This window comes from Pristis pectinata, chromosome 1 (assembly GCF_009764475.1).
Source record: "Pristis pectinata isolate sPriPec2 chromosome 1, sPriPec2.1.pri, whole genome shotgun sequence".
NCBI lineage: Eukaryota > Metazoa > Chordata > Chondrichthyes > Rhinopristiformes > Pristidae > Pristis > Pristis pectinata.
The window spans coordinates 126,569,809-126,581,442 of NC_067405.1; positions in this window are offsets into that span (position 1 = coordinate 126,569,809).

Genomic DNA, 11,634 nt, shown 5'->3' on the forward strand with positions numbered 1-11,634 from the left:
GTTCATTTCCTGACCGAGTCAACTGTGCATCGATCGATGGTTTGCGAGCTGTGAAAAGCTCTCACTTCCGTAAGCGGCGGCGAACGGCAGATCATTCGCTCTTGGACTGTGTCTGCCTGCACCGCACTGCGGCCGACATCCCCGCCCCTCTAGTACGTGATCACAGGCACTTGCCTCACAGCAGAGCAGAACAACAAGGAACATCCAGAGCCGCTCGTATCACTTGCCAGTGCAACTCAAACCATGCCTACGTGCCGAAACGCACGATACGCTTATGGAGAAAAACTTTGCTCAACAAACAAGGGGAGTGCCAGAAATTGAGACACGGATATGGACGAAATTCAAAAATAGGATTGTGTTATAGGTACCGCTAGAACAGTCATGGTACTAATTTTAGACAGTGGATCTGAATACCCTTTGGAAATTGCTAACAGCTTGGGTGTACATTTGGGAAATAACATTCGTCATAACCCCATAATTAAATCCAAGGACAGCAGCCCTAACCTGTAGTCGCCGAGAACATCAAAGCGACGTTCAATGGCAGTTTAAAAGGGTGGGTAGGGTTCAGAATCCTCTCTTAAATGGGGACGAGATGCAGCAAAGGTACTGCAATATCCAGTTTCCCCTCCAGAAAAATGTGTTACATTTTGTGACGTCAATCAAGAGCACAAACTTTGGCAGACTTTTCCATGCACAGCCCAGAAAAAACACGATGAGAATTCTACTGCTCCACATCGGGTTGGGACAGGCAGCCCAGCGCAGAGACAGTTCCGCAGGGTCTGGGCCATATCTCGTGGCATCTGCCATTGGTTGGGCGTTTCCCTGTTTAAAAAGTTTCAGTGGATAGATTTGCTGAAGGTCGCGAGAGGACCGTACAGCGAGGGGAATCGAGCGACGGGAAAGGCACCTTCAGCTAATCAGATGGGAGGATTGTGAAATCAGCAGTGCAGGAGCCAAGTGTTCATGTCAAAATACAATGTCAAATGAGTTACACAGAAAGAAATAAGAGGAATAATCTACGACTAAAGAAAAATGATAAAGAAAAGGTGCAATTTGGAAAAAAAAAATCAACATTTAAAACAATCTCCTGTGAAAACCTCAAGGGATGAGACTCCATACCTGGAAAGAGTTTCCATAAGCAGGAAGCTGGAGTGGGAGCTACACTTCCCATGTCAGTCCAAGGGTTCTTCATTTGCAAGAGCCAACTGGAGCCTGATAAAGAGGAATGAGATTTCCTTTGTCTTTGTCACAAGTTTGAGACTAGAAACTTCAACATCTGGCCAAGGCAGAAAAAGCTGACTGCCAAATCCCATGTTGTTGGAACAGGCATTCTCTAGAAGTTTCTGCTCTTAGCAAATAGTCGTCAGGATTGCTTATGTTTTAGGAAATGTGCTGTTCAGATGCGGACTGACACTCCCTGGTTTCATTAGGAGGGTATTAATCACCACCTACATCATGGTAGCATTAGAATCACATCTAGACCAGACAGTGAGGTGGCGACAGCAGCGTGCTTTCACTTAGAAGCACGTCAACCAGTTAGATTCCTGAGACAATCCAACAGTTTACATGGTACTTCTCTGGTGCTCTGGGGAGGCCCGAAGTCACTAGCAGGTGAGCTGGTTACTCTGCATCCACCCGAGCAAATAAGTGAAGCATCAGGTCAATCTCTCGTCTAAAACATAGCACCTCAGACAATCCATCGCTCTACTAACTTGTCAGCTTAAGTTACATTCTCAATTCTTGGAAGAGTCGGAACTTGAACCCACGACTTTCTGACTCGGAGACAAAAATGTGATGTCTTCAGCAAACTGATGCTTAAGGCCAAAAAAGAATTGAAATTAATACGTAAACTCAGGTTCAAGATTCCAAGTCAGGCAATGTTTATTAAATCTGGCATCGTGAAGTTCTCAGGAGAAAATGCAATCACTAATAAGACACTTGACATAATGGCAATCTGCAGAAGCGCAAGATCCAGAAACCATTCAGTCCCTCCAGCCTATTCTGGCATTCAGTCCAATTATGGCCTGCCTGTACTTAACTGTATTTACCCATGCCTCAATACATTTGGGTTATTAAAACACAGTAACTCACACTTCCAACTAACCCAGAATCCATACTGCTCTGAGAGAAGAAAGTGCCAGATTTCCACAATATTCTGTACTATCTCACTTCTAATTAGACCAGATCCAATTTTAAGTATATCCCCTTCATCTACATTTCCACATCTAGTAGAATTATTATCGATAGATATTCTAACCATCCTCATTGCATTAAAGATCTTGCAAACTTCTAAGTACAAAGAAGTGTTTATGACGTTTAAATTTTTACAAAATGTAACCATTTACAACCCTGGTGTAATTCTGGTGAATCTGCTCAATAATTGATACAAAGCTAAAATATCTTATCCAAGATAGAATGCCTATATCTGAACTTTGTACATCATTAGGGATCTGATCAATGCTCTCTAGTGTTGAAGCCTCACAAGATATATATTCCAGAGAGGCTGGACTAAGGTTTGAATTATAGTTTGTACTAAGGTAATGGTTTTTAATGATGTCTGCTCAGACGCACAACTCCTTTCATTTCTAATCCCCCATGAAGAAAATATTTTAATATTTTCTTTTGCGTGCAACGTGGGCAATATCACATGTAACCAACAATGAAAACCATTTGCCACAGTTTGCTCATTCATTTAGCTTGTGTAACTTGCTACTCCAAGCGTTGAGTGACATTGTGCCTGATTTGGTGTCATCTGTTGATTTGGATGTGCATGTTACATTACTTCATCCAAATCTATTGACACTAGAAGCCAAAAGCTCCATTACAAATATCTGGGAACACCCGTTATTGCATCCCAGTAACTCTGCTCTCCATCACTTGCCTCTATAACAAGTACCAGCCTATGTCCTCAATTCAATGCACTTCTACTTTTGTTAAGATTACTCACAAGATCATTAGTACACGAGTTTTGCAAGTCCTCATAAATAACATCAACAGAAAGATTGCCACCAAAAATTCATATCAATCGCCCTGTACAAATCTGCAAGGTCAATGATTAACTTATACTTTTCTATGAGAACATGGTGCTAATTTCAGTGACTTCCTTCCACAGATCTTGCTACATTATAGGAATTTTCATAGGGCTCCCATCTGTCACTAAACCAACAACCAGAAGAAAAGTGAGGCAAGAAGTGTAAAAAAAAAATGACAGAAATTTTCACCCAATTCTCAATCATTCTGGTACCACTGAGAAATACTGAGGTAGTGTGGCCATCAGCTGTCTACCAAGTCAGCATTTTCAAAAAATGCTGTACATTTCCCAATGATCCATTTAGTTTATTCATTGAGCTGCAAGATCTGGCTGCTAGGTTTATCTCTTGTTCTGTTGCTGATCTAAGTAATGGCAATTAGGCAGACAATTGATCTTAAATGACCATTTTAAGGAGGGGCAATCACTCAGAGTACACTCACCTGAAAACTATCTATGTATCCACTGCTAGAAAATGTCATGAATGGCATTGGCTAATTGAAGATAGAATCGGCCTTGCACATAAGAATCCATTAGTAACATTGTTATGCTAAATTCTTCACTCATTGTCAATAACAGATGGAAGAGAATAATTGAGAATCAAATGAAGATAATCACTTGTATGATTCTAGGAGAAAATGTGACTTTTATGCAAAGTTCACGAAAGATGGATGTTAAAGATCATTAAAAAGAGAAAATAAAATTCTTCCGATGAACTTTGAGCATATCCATCCTACTCAGTGCAATACCTTCCATGCAAATGTAGAAAACGTGAGATTGACATCAACACGTGCCAAGAAATTTTAGATCATGGAGTGATCCATATCAGGGTGAATATATACTGACTTTCTAGTTATACATTTCCACTAACCTACAATCAGATGAAGGAACATTAATGAAATCACTGGCCCCTTCAGTAATTATTTTAGTAATACTTAAATTATGCAGTTTTAATATATTTGATACAATGAAAAGATTCTGACTTTTTCTCTTAACCACATATCCATGCTAATCAATATAACTTACAGCAATCACAAAACCAAGAAGCTACAGTAATGAATCTGCATTAATAAGAAATCATAAACAACTGAAGTGACTGAAGGCACTTAAAAATTTGACACAATTTATCAACTGCCTTTTGTTGCGCACAGTTTGCAATATGGATCAACCACTGACATGGAAACACCATTAGCTATCCCACATATTCATGTTACACTGCACATTCAACCCCAATTGCCAATAAACTCTTGTGCACTTAAAGTCCATAGCTTGAACTTCAGTCAAGATAACTATACACACACATTTCCTTTCGCCAACTCAATAAAAGCTAAACATTTGGAATAAGATTAAACATTCACTTTTCATATCTTTGGTTGATCGGATGTGCCAATGGCCTCTGCAATTTACGCCATTCCTAGAGGAGCTCAGATAAATACCAGGGTTTTACACTGGAACTTACTAAAGGCAAGTCCACCTGCAAAGGAAGACTGTTCTCATTAGTCAGAACCAATCCAAGCATCTGATCCTTGCTCAGAAGTTTGATTTTGTGTCGTTCATTGTTACTCCAATGGTGGGGCTGGCACAAGAGGGTGAATGTAAAATATGAAAGATTGTACAATGGCTTTGAGGAAATGACAAAACGATAGTGAAATGATAAAACATGCACCAATACCCACTTACACTCCCTGCTAATTGCAAGAAAGGAAGGATGGATAATTCCTAGGATAAGAGGGGGCCATAGAAATCTCATTCCAATCTGATTCTAGTACTGAGGGTACAGGTAAATTCATACGTTGAATTACATTAATTAAATCAAACCTTGTTCGTGTTCTAACAAAATGCAGCTCGGGCTTGAAGGGAAAAATCATTTGAAGGAAGGTACAACAATTGTAACTCAGGTTTCAGCCATAAACACAGTTGTACAGAAACAAGAAAGGAAACATTATGTACTTCCTTATCCACGCTACTCGTTACCAAGGTTAACAATTAAATTTGTGAAATACATTAAGTGCGTGATGAAAACGACTCTCTGTACCTTATGCATGTTGCCGAAAGCTGGTTAGCGTTGTATTCCCCACCGGACTGGAGAATACGTCCTCAGTAGGGTCCAACCCCAATGAGTATCGCCACCTCGGCCATCAGTTAGGGTAAGGCTCCCTAATTTACTACCTACAAGGATACGATTCTAAATCAGAAAATAGTGAACGCATCGTACACCAACCCTGAGAACCTACCAGAGAAATCCCACCGCAAACTGCTCCACTGCAGCCGTACCTGACACTCAGCAGGGTTCCAGACTGGTAGCCGGCGGCTGCACATGCTAACCAATCGCATGGCAGAATGGCCCGTCTGTAAGAAGGACAGCCAATCGGATTTCAATACGCCCTCCATCCACCAGGAGGGAGAACTCAACTCCGCCAATCGCGTCCTAAACACGTGCAGTAAGCCGGCCCCACGAGGGGTTGAAAAGACCAATCAAAGTACAGCGAACCCCGTGTATCAACAAGAGCACGGAGCTGGTGCCGGAGAGCGCTCGTAAACCCGGGTCAGCATGTGCTTTCGCCAGTGAACCTTGCTGGATATCCGAACCACACCCAGACTTTGGGGGCCATTAAAGTCGTGCACTCACTACGTTCTTACAAACCCAAGTAAATAATTCCGCGTACTTTTCCGTTATTACATACTTTGCATTACTGTTCATCGCTATGACTATTTACTTCCACTTTTCAAACCCGGCAGCCACCCTGAGTGCACTGGCTCTGGAATTCCCACTGGCCCGCTTCCCTCACGTATCTCCTAATCCTTCAACTCGATTCACGCGGCTGTATACCAAATTCTGTTTCAATTCTGGTCTGAATGTAACACACACCAGTCTTTAATCTACCGAAAGGCAAAATAAAACCGACTGATGCTGGAAATACTCATCAGGCCAGGCAGTATCTGGGAAGAGAAATGCAGACTTAACTCTCAGGTTGATAGTCTTTCATCAGTACCAGGCAGTTATGATACAAACCGAAAAGGCTGGTTATTTGAAATTATGGAATTTAGTGTTAAGTTCTGGAGTTGTAAAGTGCCAAGTGGCAGATGATGTGCTGTTTCTTGATGTTGAGCTTTGTTGAACAAGACAAAAAGCAGAGTTGTTAAATGGGAGAGGCTAGGTAGTGCTGATGTTCAAAGAAACACAAGGCCAACATGCAGTAGGCGAGTAAGATGGCCAACAGTATGCTGGCATTTATACAACATGATTTAAATATGGAGTAAGGAAATCTTATTGGAGTCAATTAGGGCCTTGGTGAGACTGTACCTGGGGTACTGTATACACTTTGGTCTCGTTACCTAAGATAGGATGTACATGCCATAGATGGAGTTCAGAGAAGATTAACTTCGCTAGGTTCCAAGAATGCTCAGTTCGCTATACAAGGAGATATTGAGTAGACTGAGATTGTATTTGCTGGAATTTAAAAGAGATCTCACAGAAACGTACAAAATTCTTTAGGGCTTGACGGGGCTGGATACAGGAAGAAAGTTTCCCCTGACTGAGGTCACTAGGACCAAGGAACACAATTTTAAAATGAAGTAGATCATTAGTTCTGAGATGAAGGGAAATCTCTTCACTCATTAGTGAACCTTTGGAATTCTCCTCCCCAGATGTCAATATGGAGGCTCAGTCATTGTGTTCATATCAAGACACAGATCACAAATTTCTGAACTTTGAGGGAATCAAGCAACATAGAGTGGAAAATAGTGCTGAGATCGAAGATCAAGCGTGACCTTACTATTTCGTGTGTTCTTATGTTTACAGTGTAAAAGGTCAAAGGCACATCAATCAGAATGAGAGTAAGAAGCGGGATTAAGTTCAGGCAGCTGGAAGTTCAGGATCATCCTTTAGGATTGTTCTGCAAAGTGGTCACCCAACCTGCATTTGCTTTCTACGATGTGAAGCACCCCACACTGTGAGCACGGAATGAGAAACTTGGAAGAGTACAAGTGAATTACTACTTAGCCCTGAAAGGAACATGCAGATCCCTGGATGGTGAGAAGGGAGAGGTAAAATGACTGTTATTGTATAGGAAAATGTTTTGAGAAGGGAAATCACTGTTGGTGGAGATGGGAGGGGAGAGAAGACCAGACCTGTGCAGAGGGAATAATCTTTTTGAAATGTTGGGATTGGGGTTGGAGGGAGAGTAAGATGGAATTGTTGGTGGTATCAGCTTGAAAGTGGCAGAAGTTACGCAAGTTATTGTGGGCCGAAGGGCCTATACTGTGCTGTACTGTTCTATGTTCTAAGATAATCCATTAAATGAGAAGGCTGGTGGGGTGGAGTGGAGGTTAGGACAAGGAGAATCACACCATTTCTGTGGCTGGGAGAGGAGGGGTGAGAGGAGAAGTGTAGAGAATAGGACAAAGCTAGTTTCCTTTCAATGCAGGAGCACGTTTGGCGAGGTGAGAGAGGATTACAAAGGAGGTGGACTGTTTTGGCCTTGTTTCAAGGAAGAAGTGAAGGGCCATCTTGGGATGGGGTGGAGGTGTAGTGGGATTGGATGTCCTTAATGAAATGAGCTAGTTGGGACTCGGAAACTGACCAAGTGGTAAAGGGTGTCGGAGGTGTCACAGATGTAAACTGTAAGAGATTGGACAAGGGGAAAATGTCAAGGTTGGAAAGAATATGTTCTGTGAGACAAAAACAAGCTGAAATGATGGATCTACCTGTTTGTAGATCTTGGGAAGGTGCCGAAAGCAGTTTACATAATGTTGGAGGACTGAAGTTGGAGGGTTTAGGATGGTATGATTTCCAGAGAAAATGTGATCAGTGACTATCTGGAAGAAATGGCCTTGCATTGCTTAGCATAAATACAGTCCTGTATTGTAGTTTCACCTGGTTGGCAACTCAGCTTTAGGAATCCCGATACTGTTCTTATGCATCCATCATTCACCTAGTGTTAGTCTCCTGGTGTTGTTGGTCAGTGTAGAATGAGAGATATGATAGGCCATGAGATTACAGTTTAGGTGGAAACACAATATGGATGCTGACAATGCCTACACAGTGTCTAAAGGTCAACCAGTTTTGTGCTCTATATATTCGGAATCTATTCCACCTAACATGGCAGTAGCACCACACAAACTGTGTGTGAAGATGAGAACTTGCCTCCATAAGGGTTCAGTGGTTACTATTCCTATCAGTATTGTCAAGGCAGAAGCATCTGAGACAAGTAGGTTGATGAGGACAGACAAATGTTAATGTTAAAGTTGAGTTTATTTGTCATATGCTCAGGTGCAATGAAAACTTACTTGCAGTAGCATATTTACTGCCCAGTCTGGCAGTTGCATCCTTTGGGGTTTTGGCAAGCTTGGTTAACAACAGGTTCTCAACTAGAGTACAGTAAGACTCAGATGTCTGGTATTCACTTGTTCGGAAATCCTGATGGTTTGGCGTCTGGCTCACACTTAGTCCAGAGTGTGGATTGGCTGTGCAACTGGGGCCACCTTCTGGACTGTGGGCTGGGCGTATTGCCAGAGCTGGGGTCAGGGTTGGGAATGCTGGGCTTTGGGAACATGCATAACGTTTATGATTGGAGCTGGGGTCAAGCTGAAGCTCACTGGGTTCACCCTTCTCTCTCAACTCACCGGGTTCACTGAAAAATTTATTATACTACCATGTAAAAATAAATAAAAATTTTTAGAGTATTAATAGGAGTAACAGCCAGTAGTCTGGAAAATCTGCCAGTCTGGCACAACTGAAGGCTCGAGAGTGTTGGATTGTCAGAGTTTTAAGGTCATTGTGCCTGACCTACCCCCCAGTATTTCTTCAGAGTGGTGTTCAATCATGGAGGAGCATTGACTCATCAGCTGAAAGGGTACAGTCAGGCTTATTCAGCTGGAGGTTTCCTTGCATGCAGTCCAATGCCATGGATTCTGCCAGTATGATCTGCATGTGAGACAGCTTTCCCAGTGTAGATGGAAGATCCTATATGTTTACAAGGAGAGCATTGAGGCTGGGTGTGGTGTATGTTGGAATGCAGTGATGAGGTTGATACCAAGTGTGCTGACTTAAAGAATTAACGTACTTCCCCTACTTTATCATACAGTTTGATGATACTGAGCACAGCCATTACTAAATTACTTTGGAGACAACTAAGAGTCAACCCTAATGCTTTTCTGTACTAGGTAATGATGGAAGAGTTCTTTCCTCACCCTTGTTATGGGAACCAAATATTTTCTACAATAAGCTAGTAGTTTCCTGATTAAAATTAATCATTAAAGTTTTTAACACCAAAGTTATTTAAGTAATTGAATTTGAATTCTCCAATTTCCCTCCAGGATTTGAACTCCGGTGTTGAGAATCTTGGTCCAAGCCTCTGGGTTACAAGTCCAATAACATAAACGCCATACTCCCTTGCCCACCTTTAGAGATTGCTAATAGTAAAGGTGCTACATAAGTGATGATTGTTCCTAGAAGAAAAGTTAAAATTATACTTTTTGTTTCTATTCCTGGAAAAAGTTTTCTTATTCTGAAGGAACTGTTTTGTTTCACATACACTATTCCTGTCAACAATCATCCACTCACCAACATGAATCACTAGTTGGTGATGAGTAAAGGGATTTTTGGCTGATCTCATCTCCCTGATTTTGAAAAGTGTGGTCATTTGTACTGCCCTCCTGCAATATGCCTGAGACATCAGAACTCCCAAAATATTTGTTGAGTGTTAAATGTATTCTTTCTACTTGTTATATATTTGGACAACCAATGAGAGGAGAAGTTCATTATAACATATTTGTTGCTAATGGCACATCCAAAACAATATTTTCATGTTTGTAAGGAATGAGTTTGTAATTACTTGACTCAAAGACGTAATGTTGTCCCGTGGGATGTCAGTTTTTTTTAGAAGCCGTGACAGACCCTTACTGTTCTTTGATATTGCTGATATTCTTGTAACTATTTTTCTGAATGAAAATGTTTTAAGTGATTCAGATAGTATGAACGTAGTCAATCTAACTCTAGAGATGTAGAATTTGGATAGTTTCAGAAAAAAGTCAGTATGCAGAGCTTACGTATATATCTTCACTTCTCATTAACTGAACATTCCTGAAACATAACTGGAAATAATGAGGAATGGACGTTCTTGGGACAAATTTCAATTTGTGATGTGAATGTGTCTTGTTACAGGACCTTTAATTTCATTGCCCCAACAATATTATTGTTGACTTTTGAGGAAAAAAATGCCAAATGAAGATTATATTTTCTTGCAGTATTATTGTTTTGAAATATTGTGATGGTTAGAAGCAGAACACTTGGGAAATGTTGTCAAATATATTTGAAATGGATTTAAGAGTCACTACTCTACTAGCTCTCAACTCCTTTACAGGAATTCTTCTTTCCTCCCACCTCTCCACTGCTCTTTCCTCCTTTAGGATTTTCTGTAAAACCTACCTCTGAAAAGTTTTTGAATTTTTGTTTGATTGTGTCTCTGAAGTGCCTTGGGGAATTTTTGCTACATGAAAGGCACTATATAAATAGAAGATATTGCTATCTTTATTTTAAAAGAATGTTTTTACATTATGTATAAATGTTAATGTTTTCTTAGATAAGGGAAGTTTTTCAATGTAGGCAGTATGATTTGAAACAATCAGTGTTAATTGTGGCTAGGAAGTGTTTATCAAGTTGGGAGAACTCCCTTGTATTTCTTGATGTGGCAGCAGGCTCAGGAAACAGGATTAGTTTATCTGGCGTCTGCACACTTTGGAATGAGGTCGTATAAATAGTTATTGACTTGGCTCCCACCTTCTTTCCATCATCACAAGCTGCCTTAGTTTCACACTGTGTGAACGTATCTGTCCATCCTATCATAATCTCTTTAATCTCATCCCTGTCCACTTGTTTTATATCAAAAAATGGATTTTTTTCTTCTCTTTTCCTGCATTTTAATCATGCCGATGAAATCAACTTTCAATCTTCACCGGTCCAGCGCTGACTTGTCAAAATCTATTTCTTCAGAATTCTGTGGTTTTTATTTAGTTTGACTCCCTTTGTCCCTTTAATGTTCCTCTATGGTATAGAACCTTAAACTCCTCAAACTATCTTATCATTGAGTATTGATTTTTATGCTCTTTTTCTTTTGCCACAAACATCACTCTATAGCCTTTTCAAAAAAATGTCTATATCCATAGGTACCAGTTTTGACATCCTATGGACCTAACTTCTAAATTACTCTACTGCTTCAGATTGAAGTATATCATTTTTTAAACTAAGCTGCTCTACTTGGTGTATCTAGGATACCATATAGTTTATTTGGATGGTGCTTACTTATTGTTCTCTGCTGAGGGAAAGATCATTTCAGCAATTACATTAAAATCTCTTCATTGTTTTGATACTGATTGCCAGGCATATTCTAGAGATCTGGAAATAAATGCAGCTGTCTCCACCTTCATCCTCCTCTCCTCCCATGCCCCAGCTACCTATTTTTTTTGTCTACCTCCATCTATCATCCACTTGTCCTCCCCACTCGACCCTCCCCCTCCCCCTCCCCCTCCCTACCTGGCTCAATCTGCCCAGTGAAAACTTGTCTTGCATACCGTTCATACAGATCAATTCATTACACAGTGCATTG